At 39.2% G+C, this 18,473-nt stretch overlaps 1 long non-coding RNA gene across 3 annotated transcripts in view; it reads left to right on the forward strand.

Annotated features, from left to right (window-relative positions):
* Positions 1–18,473, forward strand: part of LOC129061064 (uncharacterized) — a 32,837-nt gene that overhangs the window by 5,599 nt on the left and 8,765 nt on the right. For 2 of the 3 annotated variants that reach the window (XR_008528048.2, XR_008528049.2), the window contains exon 3: positions 840–11,843. This is a non-coding gene — a long non-coding RNA (uncharacterized LOC129061064). Of the gene's footprint in view, positions 1–839; positions 11,844–18,473 lie in introns of those variants that run through there. The other variant, XR_008528050.2, reaches the window with a different exon arrangement.

An 18,473-nucleotide genomic window follows, 5' to 3' on the forward strand; every position in this document is an offset into this window, starting at 1 on the left:
AGCCTGCTCACTGTGTGCACTTAACAGTCCAGGAAACAAAATGCTTCCTCCAATAGAATCAGTCCAGAGGAGAGGAACTTACCCAGGGGAAGACTGTCAGTTGGACTTCACCCAAATGCCCGCTTGTAGAGGATACAAGTTTTTGTTAGTCCTAATAGATACCTTTACTGGTTGGGTCAAAACTTATCCTACCAGAACAGAGAAGGCTATTGAGGTTATAAAGTTTCTCTTACAATAAATAGTCCCCTAGTTTGGGTAACCTCAGAGTCTCCAAAGAGATAATGGCCCATCCTTTATCTCCCAAATAACTAAAGGGGTCGCTAAGACCTTTAGAATCAAATACTATTTACATTCAGCATGGCGGACTCAATTCTTCGGGAAAGTAGAAAGTGTTAACCAAACTCTAGAACAAGCATTAGGCAAGCTATGTTAGGAAACATCAGAAATTTGGGTCAACTTACTGACTATAGCCCTCTTAAGGATCTGTAATACCTCTAGGGCAAAAATTAACATAAACCCATATGAAATGTTATATGGAAGGCCATTCTTAACTAATGTTCTAATTACTGATCCAGAAACAGCTGGTTTAGTGAAATACCTAGTTAACGGACAATTTCAGCAGGCTTTCACAAAAGTTTGGAACTCAAAGGCTCCCCATACCAGGAGCTAACCAGCATCCCAAAATCAGGCCAAGAGATAAGATACTTGTTAAAACTTGGAAGGAGGGATCGCCTGCTCAACAACTACAGCCCAAATGGAAGGGATCATTTTCAGTGGTGCTGGCCGTGCTTTCCATGGTCAAAGTATTAGGATTTAAATAATTGGATACATCTTTCAAGGATCAAGTCTGTGATACCTGAAGCCTCGGACCTGGAACCTGAAGTTTCCTTCAGCCACTACACCTGTGAACCTGTGGAAGACCTGAAGTACCTGTTTAGAAGACAGCCAAAAGATAAGTAAATGCCTACCAACTTTCCTTGGTGTTTTTGTTGCATAGTTACTGTAGGCTGGATAATAATAGCCATATTTTTATATATTTGGCTGGATAATAATAGCCATATTTTTATATATTTTTGCAGTTTTTCTTTTTTCAAATGTTTGGAATCACTCCCTTTGTAGCAATTAAGCAGAATGTTTTAATTCCTCCCTATAACAAACATTCCTGATAACGTAGGTATCCACCCCCTGAAGTTCCCATTAGATCTTTTAACCAAATTCATTTCCTCTCACCTAGAGACCATTGAACTTCATATGATCATGCAACAACATTGCCAGCCAGTTCCAAATGAAGATAGCACCCCCAGCGATCAATAAACTACCCTGCCTCCACTAGATAGAGCAGGGAAAAATTTCCATGATCAGTAATAGGTAGGGATTGCACCCAAGTTAGCATGAAGCAGTTACAGAAGAAAGACCATCAATCCCTCTGCTTCCCATAAAGATTTATGGGAATCACATCTCTCAGGGGGAAAATGAGGCAGGAAAATAGGATCTGGAAGCAGGGAACCTAAGGTTTATTCATGCTGACTGGATATCAGAGGCTACTCTCTTTACGACCTCTCCTTCTGTGTGGCAGTTGAAAAATGAGACCAATATCCCTGATGAACATTGATGCAGAAATCCCCAATAAAATATTGGCAAACCGAATCCAGCGGCACATCAAAAAGCTTATCCACCATGATCAAGTCAGCTTCATCCCTGGGATGCAAGGCTGGTTCAACATATGCAAATCAATAAACGTAATCCATCATACAAACAGAATCAACGACTAAAGCCACATGATTATCTCAATAGATGCAGAAAAGGCCTTTGACAAAATTCAACAGCCCTTCATGCTAAACACTCTTAATAAACTAGGTATTGATGGGATGTATCTCAAAATAATAAGAGCTATTTATGAAAAACCCACAGCCAATATCATACTGAATGGGCAAAAACTGAAGCATTCCCTTTGAAAACTGGCACAAGACAAGGATGCTGTCTCTCACCACTCCTATTCAACATAGTGTTGGAAATTCTGGCCAGGGCAATCAGGTAAGAGAAAGAAAGAAAAGGTATTCAATTGGGAAAAGAGGAAGTCAAATTGTCCCTGCTTGCAGATGACATGATTGTATATTTAGAAAAGCCCCATAATCTCAGCCCGAAATCTTCTTAAGCTGATAAGCAACTTCAGCAAAGTCTCAGGATGCAAAATCAAAAGTCTCAGGATGCAAAAAGACAAACAGAGAACCAAATCATGAGTGAACTCCCATTCACAATTGCTACAAAGAGAATAAAATACCTAGGAATCCAACTTACAAGGGATGTGAAGGACCTCTTCAAGGAGAACTACAAACCACAGCTCAACAAAATGAAAGAGGACACAAACAAATGGAAGAGCATTCCATGCTCACGGATAGGAAGAATCAATGTCATGAAAATGGCCATATTGCCCAAGGTAATTTATAGATTCAGTGCCATTTCCATCAAGCTACTAATGTCTTTCTTCACAGAATTGGAAAAAACTACTTTAAAGTTCATATGGAACCAAAAAAGAGCCTGCATAGCCAAGACAATCCTAAGTAAAAAGAACAAAGCTAGAGGCATCACACTACCTGACTTCAAATTATACTACAACGCTACAGTAACCAAAACAGCATGCTACTGGTACCAAAACAGGGATATAGACTAATGGAACAGAACAGAAGCCTCAGAAATAAGACCACACATCTACAACCATCTGATCTTTGACAAACCTGACAAAAACCAGAAATGAGGAAAGGATTTCCTATTTAATAAATGGTGCTGGGAAAACTGGCTAGCCATATGTAGAAAGCTGAAACTGGATCCCTTCCTTACACCTTATACAAAAATTAACTCAAGATGGATTAAAGACTTAAATGTAAGACCTAAAACCATAAAAATCCTAGAAGAAAACCTAGGCGATACCATTCAGGACGTAGGCATGGCCAAAGACTTCATGACTAAAACACCAAAAGCAATGGCAACAAAAGCCAAAATAGACAAATGGGATCTAATTAAACTAAAGAGCTTCTGCACAGCAAAAGAAACTATCATTAGAGTGAACAGGCAACCTACAGAATGCGAGGAAATCTTTGCAATCTACCCATCTGACAAAGGGCTAATATCCAGAATCTACAAATAACTTAAGCAAATTTACAAGAAAAAAAACAACCCCATCAAAAAGTGGGCAAAGGATATGACACTTCTCAAAAGAAGACATTTATGCAGCCAACAGACACATGAAAAAATCTTCGTCATCACTGGTCGTCAGAGAAATGCAATGCAAATCAAAACCACAATGAGATACCATCTCACGCCAGTTAGAATGGTGATAATTAAAAAGTCAGGAAACAGATGCTGGAGAGGATGCAGAGAAATAGGAACGCTTTTACAGTGTTGGTGGGAGTGTAAATTAGTTCAACCATTGTGAAAGTCAGTGTGGCAATTCCTCAAGGATCTAGAACTAGAAATATCATTTGACCCAGTAATCCCATTACTGGGTATATACCCAAAGGATTATAAACCATGCTACTATAAAAACACATGCACACGTATATTTATTGCGACAATATTCACAATAGCAAAGACTTGGAACCAACCCAAATGTCCTTCAGTGGTAGACTGGAAATGTGGCACGTATACACCATGGAATACTATGCAGCCATAAAAAAAGGATGAGTTTATGTCCTTTGCAGGGACATGGATGAAGCTGGAAACCATCGTTCTCAGCAAACTGTCACAATGACAGAAAACCAAACACTGCATGTTCTCACTCATAGGTGGGAATTGAACAGTGAGAACACTTGGACACAGGGCAGGGAATATCACACACCAGGGCCTGTTGGTGGGGTGAGGGGCTGGGGGAGGGATAGCATTAGGAGAAATACGTAATGTAAATGACGAGTTGATGGGTGCAGCAAACCAACACGGCACATGTATACCTATGTAACAAACCTGCACGTGTGCCCATGTACCCTAGAACTTAAAGTATAATAAAATAAAATAAAAAAATAGATGAATGGATAAAGGAAAAAAAAAATGAAAGTACCTCTGATTGATTCCCTCCCACAAGCAATCAGACTGGTCGTGGGTCTATTCTTTATTCTGATTGGTCCCCTCCCCCAACAAATCAGACTGGTTGTGGGCCAATGGGAAATCTCTAGAAGGCATTTAACCCAAGCAAATTCTGTAACAGATGCACTTGAGCCACTTGCTCGTGCACACTCCCACTCTGTGGAGTGTACTTTCATTAAAATTCTCCGCTTTCACTGCCTTGTTTTGTTTGTGCGTTTTGTCCAATACTTTGTTCAAAACATCAAGAACCTGGACAACTACCCTCAACCAGTAACAAGTAGACTAAAACATAGGTAGTTTTCAGGATAGACTTGGCAGTCTTGGCCTTGTGGTGGCAATTATATCCTTGAGTTCTTAAACCTGTAATCCCAGCACTTTGGGAGGCCGAGGCTGGCGGATCACGGCGTCAGGAGACGGCGACCATCCCGGGTAAAGTGGTGAAACTCCGTCTCTACTAAAAATACAAAAAAAAAAAAAATTATCCAGGCATGGTGGCACGCGCCTGTAGTCCCAGTTACTCGGGATGCTGAAGCAGGAGAATTGCTTGAACCCGGGAGGCGGAGGTTGCAGCGAGCCGAGAATGTGGCAGCAAAAGAGACCTGTGATGAGGAAAACCTGATAGTCCCATATCTAGGAAGCCAAGGAGAATTATACTTTCAAGAAGTAAGGGTGTACAGATAGCAATTAGGAGGAGGATAAAGATCTAGGTCTTTGAAATTGTCCTAGAACTTCCTTCACAAACTATTGAAGGGAGTATAACATACATACTACATGTTTTCTTTATCTTTCAGAATATCTGGTATTGATAAATGTTTTAGATTTTACTTTCAAGAAATGAAGTAAACACCTTTGGTAATCAAGAAAGATTATTCTGTGATTGGTCAAAGTTATTAGACAAATGTACTATTTTATTAAAGTTATTAGATTTTCATAGACTATATCTGATGATTAGTCCCTATTTTTGTAATATTTTAGTCTAGCTCTGGATGCCTCTACATGGTATAATCAAACGGAATTGTTTATATTTTCACTTAAAGAATAACAGAAGATTGTTTGTTCTGCCCCTTTCATTATTTTAATTTTATATCTACTTCGAGAAGGACAAGGTATAATTTTATACAGTGATATATGAATATGGATAACTGGGGAAGGGAGGAAGGAGGTAAAAATCACAGCAGAAAAAAGCCTGTGCAATGGGCAGACTTCTCTTGAGGTGGCTTGCTGGATACCAACATTTCTCCCTTTCGCAAACATTGGTCTCTTCTACAAGGCAGGGTCTCTGGTGGCCATGTTTGTAATATATCACTCTTTTGACATATGTTTTTGTCATAGTTGGTTGTGCTTGAGCAGGACATTTGACCCAAGTTGTGTTCAACATATGCTTTTTCCTAGAAATTAAAATTTGGGGACAGGAGGAGAGATACAGGTGGGAAGTCACAGGAACTAAAGTCAAACTAAAGGAAAATCTGTGGCGAGAAGGTCCGTGAAGTTCTACTGCTAAGGTCCCTGAAGTTGATCTGGTTCCTCCCCCTTCTGGACTTTTCCCTGGACTCCATGAGATAATCTAATGTTCTTTCAATAGTTTAGCTTTGCTTAAATCTAGCTGGAGTTGGTTCTTTTGCTTAAAACCAAAAGTACAACTAATGTAGCCAGTTGGAATGGGGCAAACTGACAATAAATAGTAGATGCTAAGAAAATACCCTCCTAGTTTTTGCAAAAAGCTGTCAAAAATTTATCATCTAAGATCTTAAAACAAAGTATGGTATTTCATAACTTGTTGTCTGTTTATAACATAAATAATGCTTCCATAATTACTAAAATAACACAAAATAACAACTTCATTAATTATTTTGGTTTAATTCCATAGATTCTTTAATTCATGTGTGTTGTTTTTCATAGGCAGTCTTTCTTTAATCTTAATATTCAGGATCTGTAGTCCACTTGCCCTCTATCTTCTTACTGCCATGAAATTGCAGGTGCAGAGAAAGAACCACAATCTATTCTTAATGTGAGATAACCAAAACAGTAACAGGGTAACATGACAGCTGATTTTTTTCTCAATGCACCTGTGACCTGTGCAACTTTTTAAACCCAGAGTAAGAGTTATATTTATAATGGCACAGAAATTATACTCTTCAATAGTGCTACCATTGATGAGTGATTTTATACTGATCATATCATACAGAAAAGTTCTGAAAATGTGTGGAAATGCTACTGGAAACGTAAGAGATCACATTGTTCTTCAAAATCAGAGTCATAATCTTAGAATTGAAAGGAAGCATAACGACCATGAGGATAAGCGTCCATTTTTCTAGCTAAGAAAACTGAGGCAAACAGAGGCTAGATGATCTTGCTGTGGTCACACAGCCAATTACTCCTTGACTCCCAAACCCATAAATTTCTCATCACACACTAGAAAGCGTTCTTTCCTGAGTACTTCTACACTCTGCTGTGTCATATGTGTCTTTCAGCTTTCCAGTATGTCCAACCTCTGGTATGTTCTCAATTAGCATTTGGTACCTGGGAAGTCTTCAAGGATTTTATGGGTGAGGAAGGTCTGCACTGGGTCTTTAAGGGTTAGTAAAAATTGAGTAAGTAAAGAAGGCAGAGCACACCAGGCAAAGTGAAAGACTTGAGAGAGGACATAGGAATGTGGGGTGTTGCGGGACACTTAGGAGACCAACCTGATTGGAATGCAGGGAGTATGTTGGAGTGTAGCTAGAAATAGAGAGATAAGCTTCTGCTTATTCCTCAAGTTCACCTCAAATAAAATATCAGTAATATCTTCCTGCTTCCTTCAGATGAATTAAGTAAGCCCTCCTCTATGATCTTATTGCTTTTGGTACATGAATGGAGACAAATCATCATGTTATATTGATATTGTTTGTACTTATTTATGTATGTAGCCTAAGGGCCAGGAGTATGTATTAGACATCCATGTGTTGACAATAATAAGGTGTAGTCTTCATAATTACTATTTTTTTACACCTGGCCAACTTATTCACATTTTTACAAGATCCCTGTAGACATTTGCATTTTCAGGTCCTAGATTAGAGAATAAATCCAAATTATTTGGGTAAACCTGTAAGCCCCTTCATGAACTGACTTTCACAGGCTTATTTCCTCCAGAATAAGAATTTAGTTGGTAAATAAATTAACCAGCTATTTATTGAGGGCTTACCATATGCAGTTAACCTCAAAGTACAGCTACATCAATTATTTCCCATTCTGAGCTCTCCATTTTTTTCTGTTGCTAGCTTTTGTTGTTGCTTTTGTGTGTAATTCTTGCACTTCTCTCATCCTATTAATGAGGCTCAGCCCTAGGTCATATCCTCTCTGAAAGCTTTTCCCAATCTCCCTCCACCATGTCCTCATAGTGTTACTGGTGGAAGGTCTTGACTACGAGTCATCCAGATTCTTGACACTTTGAACAAAGAATTGGACAAAATGTGCAAACAAAGCAATGAAAGAATGAAGCAACAAAAGCACAGATTTATTGAAATGAAAGTACACACCACAGAGTGGAAGCAGGCTCGAGCAAGTCACTCAAGAGCCCTAATTACAGAATTTTCTGGGGTTTAAAGACCCTCTAGAGGCTTCCCATTGATTACTTGGTTATACCCTATGTAAATGAAGATTTGGCCTATGACCGGTCTGATTGGTTGTGGGAGAGGACCAATCAGAGGTACATTCCATTTTTCATCTGTGCACAGTGGAAGTGGGCATGTTGCAAAGGGAATAGCCTCTGACCCTTTTGTTACTTGGGCGTGGAGAGGTGGGGTTTTCCTTTTGATCCAGTTTTAGGAAGTCAGCATGAATTGGCCTTAGGTTCCCTGCCTCCAGACCCTATTCTCTTGCCTAAATATTTCTTCGGCAAGCCTCTGCTATGGCCTTACTCCCATCAATGGGGTTTTCTCTGTATGTCTGCCTTCCTGACCAGAACAGGAAGGCTTTAAGGCTGAGAGAGTGTCTTTTTTGTTTTCGTCTCCACTGGCTGAAAGAAACATGGGCACTTAGTGGTGCTAAACTGAATGATTAAATAAATGAAAATGAGTAAAGTTTTCTTATTAGATCAGTGTGGTGGTTTAATATAAATAAATCTATACACACACATTCTCAGTGAAATTATGTTTTGTAGAAACAACAAATGGAAGCTCACTCCATAAAACAAAAGCGAAACAGCTCTGGTTAAAGAGAAAGAACACCTTTAATTATTTGAGTAATTTGTAAACCAGTGGGCTATATAGATAATTTCTAAGATCCACTTCAGATCTAACTCTTGAGTTTATGTCTATCAATAGAAATCTGAAGTCAATAAGAAAACAAATATTACAGCCTAGTTAGCATTGCTAAGATCCATAAAAGGCACTAGGAAGAGCCAAAATAAAATTTTAAAAAAGTTAAACTTCTGAAATTAAATAGACCAATGAATCAGACATTATTGTGTATTTAAGTCTTTGTCTTAAGTAAGTTTGAGATAACTCGTGGCATATGTGTAGAGAATGATATATATTCTCTGAGTTCCCAGTGCTAGAGATTTTAACACCCCAGTTTATAACAGACTCTTCCAAAAAAGAAAAAAAAAAGTTTCCAAGGAGAAAACAGCCTTGAAAAGGCAGCAAGTCTCTAACCCATCAATACCAGGATTCCCGCTTATCTTCTAGAGGAGCTTGATACCTCTTCAGGGAGGACTTAAGCATCTGGCTTACCCACGAGTCTTTTGTTTGGGTTACTTTTGATGTTTTTCATGTGAAATATGGGGCAATAATTGTTCTTATGAGGTTATTTTGAAAACTAAAAACAATCCTGCATGTTAAATGCTTAGCAAAGTGACTGCCAAAAAATCCCAATAGCTGTTATCATTACCTCCTGAGTCAACTAGGCAGCTCAGCTACTTTAAAAGATGTAAACAATATTAGTAATAATGTATATAGATATTTGTTAAATGAACAAATAGCAGTTAAGAGCAGAGAACTGTGCTGTTGACCTTGTCCATTAATTTTTGACCCATATTTCTGTTTTTTCCTACGGACTTTTATTTACTTATTTGTTTTTTCCAGTTTTATTTGGATGCAATGTACAAATAAAATTGTATGAATTTAAGGTGTACAACATGATGATTCAATATTTGTATAAGTTGTGAAATGAGTTCCATAATAAATTAACACATTACATTGATTTATTTAAACCCCACAATAATCCAATGAGATGGTACTACTAATATAATTGTATTTCACAGATTTGAGTTGCTGAGAGGTTGATTAGCTTGTCCTTTGGGAAAGTTATTCTGAGAAGTTATCTTGTTTGTCATCATTAGGACTCAAAACCAGTTCTGTGTCCAAAACCCATGCTCAGATTCCCACTCCACCTTACATTCTCCTTCACTCTTGGAAGTGGAGCATGGACCTTTAAAAAGTCACACTTGGCAAGTCACTGGTTGAAAACTAAGTTTCTGAACTTAGTTCCAGGAAGTCCTGGGTTCTGCATACCATTTAATACACATAGTATCTAGCCCAAATGATTTCAGTTTTTTTCTTTCACTTTGACCATTAGCTAATTCTAGCATAATTTATGCACCCTAGCTTTGGCCCCTAAAAATATTTCATCTTGGTAAACTGATGTTATCCTGTGCCTATTCTGTCCTCTAGTGTTCTGTTGTTTTTCTGACTTACTCTCTGGTATTAGTTCTGATGTCTCACTTCTTTCATTTTCCATGTTGAAAGACTGGATCAACTGGACAGATTGGAAGGTGTTGATCAGGTGAAGCATGTTTCTGGAGAGGAGACGAGGAATATAGTTGGGTAGAAGAGTGTCCCAGGCAGAAATGTGTAAATGATATTATATAGAAGTTGCTTAATAATGAGACAATATTGTTTGAATTGAATTAAAGACTTGCAGGCATAAAACTGGAATTTTTGCATGGTTATAATAATGGCCTTAGTTCTGTGAGGAGCCAGATCTTAATACTTATTCAACAAATATTTCTCAAATGTCTACCATATGTGCCAGTTATTGTTCTAAGACTGCAGGAATTTACTAGTAACAAGATATGCAAGTTCACTGTTCTCATGAGGTCCATATTCTGGTGGACTCTGGTGAAGGCTTATGCAGGAACAGTCACAAACATAATAACTAAGTTTTAAGAATTTAGATTCATATTCTTTGCAGAAAATAAAATAGAGTAACGTAAGAATTGCTTAGGTGGGGGAAGTGAAGCAATTATAGATTGGGGTATCAAATCAAGTTTTTCTGAGAATGTGTCATGACTGCTGAAATTTTAGTGTCTACAAGAAAACAACCTTGCAAAAATCTGGTGGCTGAGCTTCCAGGAAAACTGCCTCACAAGAAAAAGGGAAACTTGTTATCAAAAGTGCTCCCTTTTCCTTCTTGTAAGAGCTCCAATTCCAGGAAGTAAATGCTAGATGTTTCTCTAATCACATATGTGATCCATATGTCCCTGAGACATTAGATTTCTAAATTTAATACCCAATTCCTCCTGATTTCAAACCCTGACTTCCTTGTTAAGGAATTCAGGCTCTGGTAGATTTTTCTTTTCCTGAATATTCTTGGCATCCCTAAAAGGCATATTCAATGCCTTAGGGAATCTGTTCTGGTTATTGTTCTCTGTCACTGTTGCTGGATGAGGTGCTGTCATTGCCTTTGCCACTGGCTGAGTCACTGCTTGCCTTGACAGCTCTGCACTAGCCTTTGCCCTAAAAGAGATTAGTCATGCAGTGTCTCTTGAGTTAAACTCTGACACTATGGATGCAAGCTAGAGAGCTGTCGGTAATGCTACTTACCTCCACTAAGCTGGAGACTCAGTACAAGTCAACTGAAATGGAGAAGCTTCTTTAATTTTTACATGAATCTGAAAGTATTACAGAGTTTAGTGAGCCACTTCTTTCAGTTTTGTTCACAATCCTCTTCTCCTCAGGGAGCACCATACTACGTGGGTGGCTGAGTTGGCAGAAGCTTCTGTAACAACTGTCTAATGGACCTTATTGGCAGCCAACTCTCTGAATCCTTTTTTGTGTCTAGGGAATCCTTGCCCTCTGTATTTTGGTGAGAGGTCAGAGCCCACTTCCCACTATAAAATTGTAAATTGTTAACATACTTGCTTTCTTAGCCTGCTTTGAAACTAATGTATAGATACATGCCCTAGGCGTTGCTAATGAAATGAACCTGCTTGGTGTCTGAAGTATAGGGTCTAATGTTCAGTGGTAACAGCATCCTTACAAGACTAGTTTTGTGGTTTAGTTTGAAGCTTTGTTTCTGGCTGCATTGTCCCCAAGCTTTCTAGAATTTCTATGAGCTAGTCAATATCTTTAATATCTTCCTTAAATTGGACGGAGCAACTTTTGGCTGCTTGTTACATAAGCATGTGAAGAAAAGGGCCAAGAAAAAGGCTAAGAGAAGGGAAGTACTTATTTCTTGTGCGTGGGGGAAAATAGTCTCCTCTTCTCTTCAATTGCATATGAACAAAAAAAGCACAGAGTCCTGACGGCCTTTGGCAGTCATCTTGCAATTGCAAGGGAATCACTTCCAAATGAAGCCAATAGGAGGACGGCAGAATGAAGAATGATAAAGCATTTAGATAATTCATTGAGCCTTTGATTGTACTGTACCTAGAGTCTACTCTGCTTTTGAATTTGAAATTACATGAGATAATATGTTTTCTATTGATAAGCAAGCTTAAGTTAGGATTTTCTGCTGTAACTATCTATACTACGATAGATACAATAGATACAAATAATAATGGCTAGCCTTTATTGAGAATTTAAAATTTTGCAGGAACCTATTTTTTTTGACAAATATCAATTGAGCATCTACATATATTTACTTGTTTAACTGTTATAATAATTCTAATGTTACAACAATGCAGAATAGTCACGTGTCTCATAACAATGTTTTGATCATGATGAACTGCATATCTGATGGTGGTCCCATAACATCATATTGGAGCTGAAAAATTCCTATCACCTACAGATGTTGTAGCCATTGTAATGTCATAGCACAACACATTACCTTTTCTATATTTAGAGATGTTTATATATACAGACACCATAGTGCTACAATTACCTATAGTATTTAGTGCAGTGACCTGCTGTATAGGTTTGTAGCACAGGAGCAATAGGCTGTACCATCTAGCCTAGATGTGTAATAAGCCTAGGTGTGGCAGAAGCTCATGTAACAGCTCTCTAACGGACCCTATTGGTAGCCAACTCTCTGAATCTTTTGCTGTGCCTAGGGAATTTCTGCCCTATGTATCTTGGTAAGAGGTCAGAGCGCACTTCCCAATATAAAACTGTAAATTGTAATATACTTGCTTTCTCAGCCTCCTTGCTATTTAGGTTTGTGTAAGTACACTCGATGTTTGCACAACGACAAAATCACCTAATGATGCATTTATCAGAATGTATACCTGCTGTTAAGTGATGTGATGCATAACTGTATTAAGTATGCAGCTGGATGTATATATTTATACATAGACATGTGCATAAATATGGATATATGTGCATAAATATAGACATAAGCATGTATATGGATATTCATATAGGCATAGGTATGGCTATGGCTATAAGTATAGATAAAGGTATAAACATAGAGATAAAGATTATGCAACTAGGTGACAAATGAGATTTCTATGTTGTCCTGAAATAGCTAAAATCCAAAGCTGAAGATATAAGTTGCTAAGTGTCCCCATGTCCTAAGAGTATAGTGCACAAGTAGTTAAAGCTACCAATATTTTCCAAAATTCTTATTGAGGAGTGCCAGTTCCGAGAACTGGCCCAATTACCAACATCACCCAGGTACTGTTAGAGGAGATCTTAAGATAGGATGGTGTGCCCTTTTGGAGAATGCAGTGTTTATGAAGTGTAGCTGTTTCTTTCCCATCACAGCAGTTAACAGTTTAAACAACATTTATTTTTTCAACCTCATAATCAGGATAGCCTACTACTCAATAGAAGATATTGCCCTGTACCCTGCCTCTGTCACTCAGCCCATTTCATCTTTTAATACCACATCCTGAATTAGGTAGTATGCTTTGGGGGTATAAATAATAGAAACTATAGCTTAAACTTGCTGAAACATTAATAAGAAAATTTTTGGTTTAATTCTCAGAAAAATCCAGAAATAGGACAGATTTCAGGTTTGGATGATTGCAAGACCTTCTGTTCTCCTTTCTGTGGTGTTAGGTTAGTTAGCCTCATGGATGTAGAATGGCTGCTAGTAGTAATCAAGCATATGTGTTTCTCTGGTTAGTCCAGTGGGAAAGAACTTTTGTCCAAATATGCCAACCAAGGGTCCTGAGATTCATACTGACTAAACTGTTTAAGTCACATGCCCAACAATATACCAGTGACTTTGGTCAGGGGAATAGATCATGTTTGCTGTCTTAGGTCAACCAAGGTCTACCCCTGAGGTTGGAGAATCTGAATCAGCTTTACATAAAATATGTAGGTTACACGGGCACGAATATGGATATCTAAATTGAAACCTGAAAGCTGTTAGGAAGGGAAAATAGAACATGAATGTTGAAAAACAATCAATAATATTTCCTCCAAGGAAAGTTAATGACCTAATGAGAGGCGATCAATAGTGAGGATCTATGTAAACCCTAGGTAAGAGGCAGAAAAATTCGATATCCCAAATAATAGGTAACAGATGTGCAGCTTTTAGAGAAAGGTTGGGATAGCTTTAAATAATTCTTTCTCAATTAAGATCTTCTTACCCTTTCACTGGCATCTGTATTCATTTGTGGAAAGTCAGGTTAGGTGGTATCTAGAACAGGTGGAAGAAGGCTATTCCTTATAGTGATCCATTGGTAGAAGCACTGACTTTATTGTAGCTGCTTAGTGATGAGGAGCATCTGCCCACTGACAACAGTTCAGCTGGAGAAATGGTAATATTGGCCCCTGCCTCCAGTTTTCTCTTCCCTAGAAGAGAAGAGACACACTCTGTGGAACAGAAGAGGAAGGAGCATACTACCTAGGCTTATGTCCAAAAGCTGGTTGAATGTTTCTATCTGAATGTTCCATCAGTACTTTAAAGTAATCATGTCTTTAGTGCCCCCTCCCCTCTACCTAGCTATTCCTTCTCCTCTCTACTTTGGTGATGATATCGCTGCCTACCAGGCCACCCAAAGCCAAAAACGTGGGAATTGTCCTAGATTTCCCTACCTGTATTACTTCCCCTTGTCAGAAGCAATCCGTGTCAGTTGGTTTCTAAATATCAGCTAAAACTATTTTCTCTTCTAGCATCACCACAAATACATACCTTAGGTATTTACATAAATTGCCTTGGACTCATACATTTAGCTCCAGATTAGTCTCCTAGACACTGGACACCCTTTCTTGACTTTTCTACTAAAGTGAGCATTCTGGAACACAAACCTACATGCATTATAATTCATCTCTCAAAATTCTTTATTATTTCAGTCACTTAAGTTGGAGCCTCTACCAATGGAAATCAAATGAAAAATCCTTTATTCTGGCAGCTGGCACACAAGGACCTTTATAATGTGGCTCCTGCCTACCAACTCTAGCCACATCATTTCTTATTTTCTTTTTCTCTCCTCTTAGTCCAGGTCCTGGATCAATCACTTTTCATAAATGTGAAATGTCTCCTTTCCTTGGTCTGTGCTGCTTCTTTCCTCTTCTCTGAAGACCTCCATTTATAAAGCTCACATTTTAAATTCTCTGTGTGTGTGTGTGTGTGTGTGTGTTTACAAATTTTCCAAGCTTACTTGACGTTTCTTCTTCTATGTTCTTGTTAGTCTTTTGTAGAGAGTTTGGTCTTTGTCACACTGCATTGAAATTGTTTCCATGTTTGTTTCCCCATTCAGTGAGCCAACATTTCTTGAACACCTTTTATGTGTGAAGAATAATTCTAGGTGCTGGCCACATAAAAGTAAATACTTCATACATATTGACTTCAATCAGCAGTTAGGTAGAGATAGGCATTTAAATCAGTAAAGATAATAAAAGTGTTCTAGATGCTCAGATGTGTCTCTCAACAGAGTATCTGATCATAAATAAGCATAAAGAAAAGGGGGCAATTTTGCCTGGAGTTGTAAATTGTGTGTCAGATCAGAGCTAGTTAACTTTACATGTGTTATTTCATTTATTCTTTTCACCAACGAAAGATATTTAATGGAGACTGGGGAAAAGATGGCCAATGAGATGCAGCCAGCAGGTGTCACTCCCACCAAGAGAGACCAAATTATTGAGTAAACCAACAATTTGGGCAGCTCTTAAGAGAGAAAATGCCAAGAGTGGATGGAGAGATGATGCTGAAGCTGTAGCTGAAGAAAGAGGAAGCTGGGAACCCTGCATGGGGCACCTGAATGCGAGGGCTAACTCCCAGCCTTGAATGGCTCCTGGGAAAGTGGTGAGTGAGGGAAATGACGGGTGGCTCACTCTCACTGCAGACATCTGGGATCCTAGCTACAGGGGAACCCGTATCCCCATGGACATGTGAGATGGCAGGTGGATCGCCCCTGGGAGAAGGCAGAGACAGGATTTTGGACAGCAGAGATCCCAGGAGCTTTTGAGTGCTGGGAAGCTCTGATGGAGCATGGTCATAGATACCCATCCCCCAGAGCTCCCAATCCTCTTCTGGGAGGCTCTGGCTCTAGCTGACCACCAAGCCAGGAGAAACTGGGGCTGGCTGCCTCATGGGACTGGGACATGTCTATTCCATAAGCCCTCCTGCCCACCAGCCTCTCCCAAGGCCCATGCCTAGCCACCTTACAGGACTGGGTACCAAACACAGCCTCTGCAGCCCAATCTGAATCCATTGCCCCACCTGAGTATTTTTCTGGTGACCTGAAAGCACATCAGATTCCCCAATGCAGTCGGAGCCCAACCCCAAGCCACAGAACATCCTGGTACCCCCAGAGCTGTGGCATGCAACTTGGGAGTACCAAGCTGAGATCTGTGACCAGCAATTAAGTGGGGTGGAGCCCTCACTCTCAGAGCACTGAGATGGGCAAGACTTGTGGGTTTCTGGGCCAGGGCAGGAGTAGGGCATGCCTCCCTCCACAGGGCTGGCCCAGAAAGGGTGTGGCCTATCTTTCAATTGCAGCCCCTGCTCAAGGGAGACCCATGGCCCACAACACCTAACAACAACAACAACAACAAAAATGCAAATGTGGCACAAGTGATTGGAGGGGACTTCCCCAAGGCCAAGAAGCAGACCTGGTGAGGGGCCATCTCTCTCCCATCCATATGCTGGAGAGGATGCCTTTGAATGAAAGGAAGTCCAAAAAGGCTGTGCAACTGGGTATTAGCCTAGCTACAAACCATTACTTATAAGCACTGTCTACTGGATCAGAGCACAAACTATACCACCAAAAATTATTGGACTAATATGTACACTGTTGAAACCAAGTACAAGAATTCACTTACATATAAAAATTCCTTACAGAGCCCTGGCCTTCTGAAAGTATCCAAAAAAGAAGCCAACTGACTATACTCAACTTATACCACAATTAAAGGAGCATCAGCTCTCCCAGATGAGAAAGAATCAGCACAAGATCTTTGACAATTCAGAAAGCCAGAGTGTCACCTTACCTCCAAAAAGTCCACTCACTCTCTAGCAATGGTTCTTAATGAAATTGAAATGTCTAAAATGACAAACATAGAATTCAGAATCTGGGTGGAAAGGAAGCTCATTGAGATCAGAAGGAAGTTGAAACCCAATCCAAGAAATCCAAAGCATCCAGTAAAATAATCCAAGAGCTGAAATACAAAATAGCTATTTTAAGATAAAACCAAACTGAACTTCTAGAGCTGAAAAATTCACTACAAGAATTTTATAATACAATTGGAAGTATTAACAGCATAATAAATCAATCTGGGGAAAGAATCTGAGTTTAAAGACTGGTTCTTCAGATCAACTCAGACCAAAAAAAAAAAAATTTTTTTAAATGAACAATGAACAAAACCTCCAAGAAGTATGGGAGTATGTAAAGAGACGAAATCTATGACTCATTGGCATTCCTGAGAGAAAAGGAGAGAGAATAAGCAACTTGGAAAATATATTTGAGGGTAGAGTTCATGAAAATTTATCTAATCTTGCTAGAGAGGTTGACATGCAATTCCAAGAAACAGAGAACCCTAACTATATACTATACAAGGAGACCATCCCCAAGGCACATAGTCATCAGACTCACCAAGGGCAATACAAAAGAAAAAATCTTATAGGCAGCTTGAGATAAGGGTCATTTCATGTACAGAGGGAAAGCCATCAGGCTGGGAGAAGACCTTTCACCAGAAACTGTACAAGTCAGAAGAGATGGGGCCTATTTTCAGTGTCCTTAAAAGAAATTCTAACCAAGAATTTTATATCCTACTAAACTAAGATTCATAAGTGAAGGAGAAATAAAATCTTTCTCAGACAAGCAAATGCTCAGGGGATAATTTTAACTAGACCAGACTTACAATAAGTCCTCAATGGTATACTATACATGATATCAAAAGAATGACAGTTGCTACCACGAAAAGACACTTAAGCATATAGCCTACAGGCACTATAAAGCAATTATCCAATCAAGTCTGCATAACAGCCAGCTAACAACACAATGACAGGATCAAGAGCTCACATATCAATACTAACCTTGAATGTAAATGGGCTAATTGCCTCACGTAAAAGGCATAGGGTAACAAGCTGGATAAAGACAAGACCCAGCCATCTACTGTCTTCAGGAGATCCACCTCAAATGTAATGACACCCACAGGCTCAAAGTAAAGTAGTGGAGAAGGATCTACCATGCAAATGGAAATAAAAGAGCAAAGAGCAGGAGTCACTATTTTTTTTTTTTTTTTTTTTTTGAGATAAAATCTCAGTCCGTCACCAGGCTGGAGTACAGTGGCACAATCTCGGCTCACTGCAACCTCTGCCTCCCAGATTTAAGTGATTCTTCTACCTCAGCCTCCCTAGTGGCTGGGACTACAGGCACTCGCCACCATGCCTGGCTAATTCTTTTTATTTTTAGTAGAGACGGGTTTTCACTATGTTGTCCAGGATGGTCTTGGTCTCTTGACCTCATGATCCAACTGCCTCAGCATCCCAAAGTGCTGAGATTGCAGGTGTGAGCCACCGCATCTGGCCTGGAGTCACTATTCTTATGTCAGATAAAACAGATTGTAAACCAATAAAAATTAAGGACAAAGAAGTGCATTACATAATGAGAAAGGGTACATTCCAACAAGAAGACTTAATTATCCTAAATTTATACACATCCAACATTGGAGCACCCAGGTTCATAAAACAAGTTCTTCTTGGCCTACAAAAAGACTTAGACAACCACACACTAATAGTGGGGGAACTTCAACACCCCACTGGATAGATCATCAAGGTAGAAAACTAACAAACTCTGGATTTAAACTTGA

This window comes from Pongo abelii, chromosome 7, assembly GCF_028885655.2.
Source record: "Pongo abelii isolate AG06213 chromosome 7, NHGRI_mPonAbe1-v2.0_pri, whole genome shotgun sequence".
NCBI classification, from domain to species: Eukaryota; Metazoa; Chordata; class Mammalia; order Primates; family Hominidae; genus Pongo; species Pongo abelii.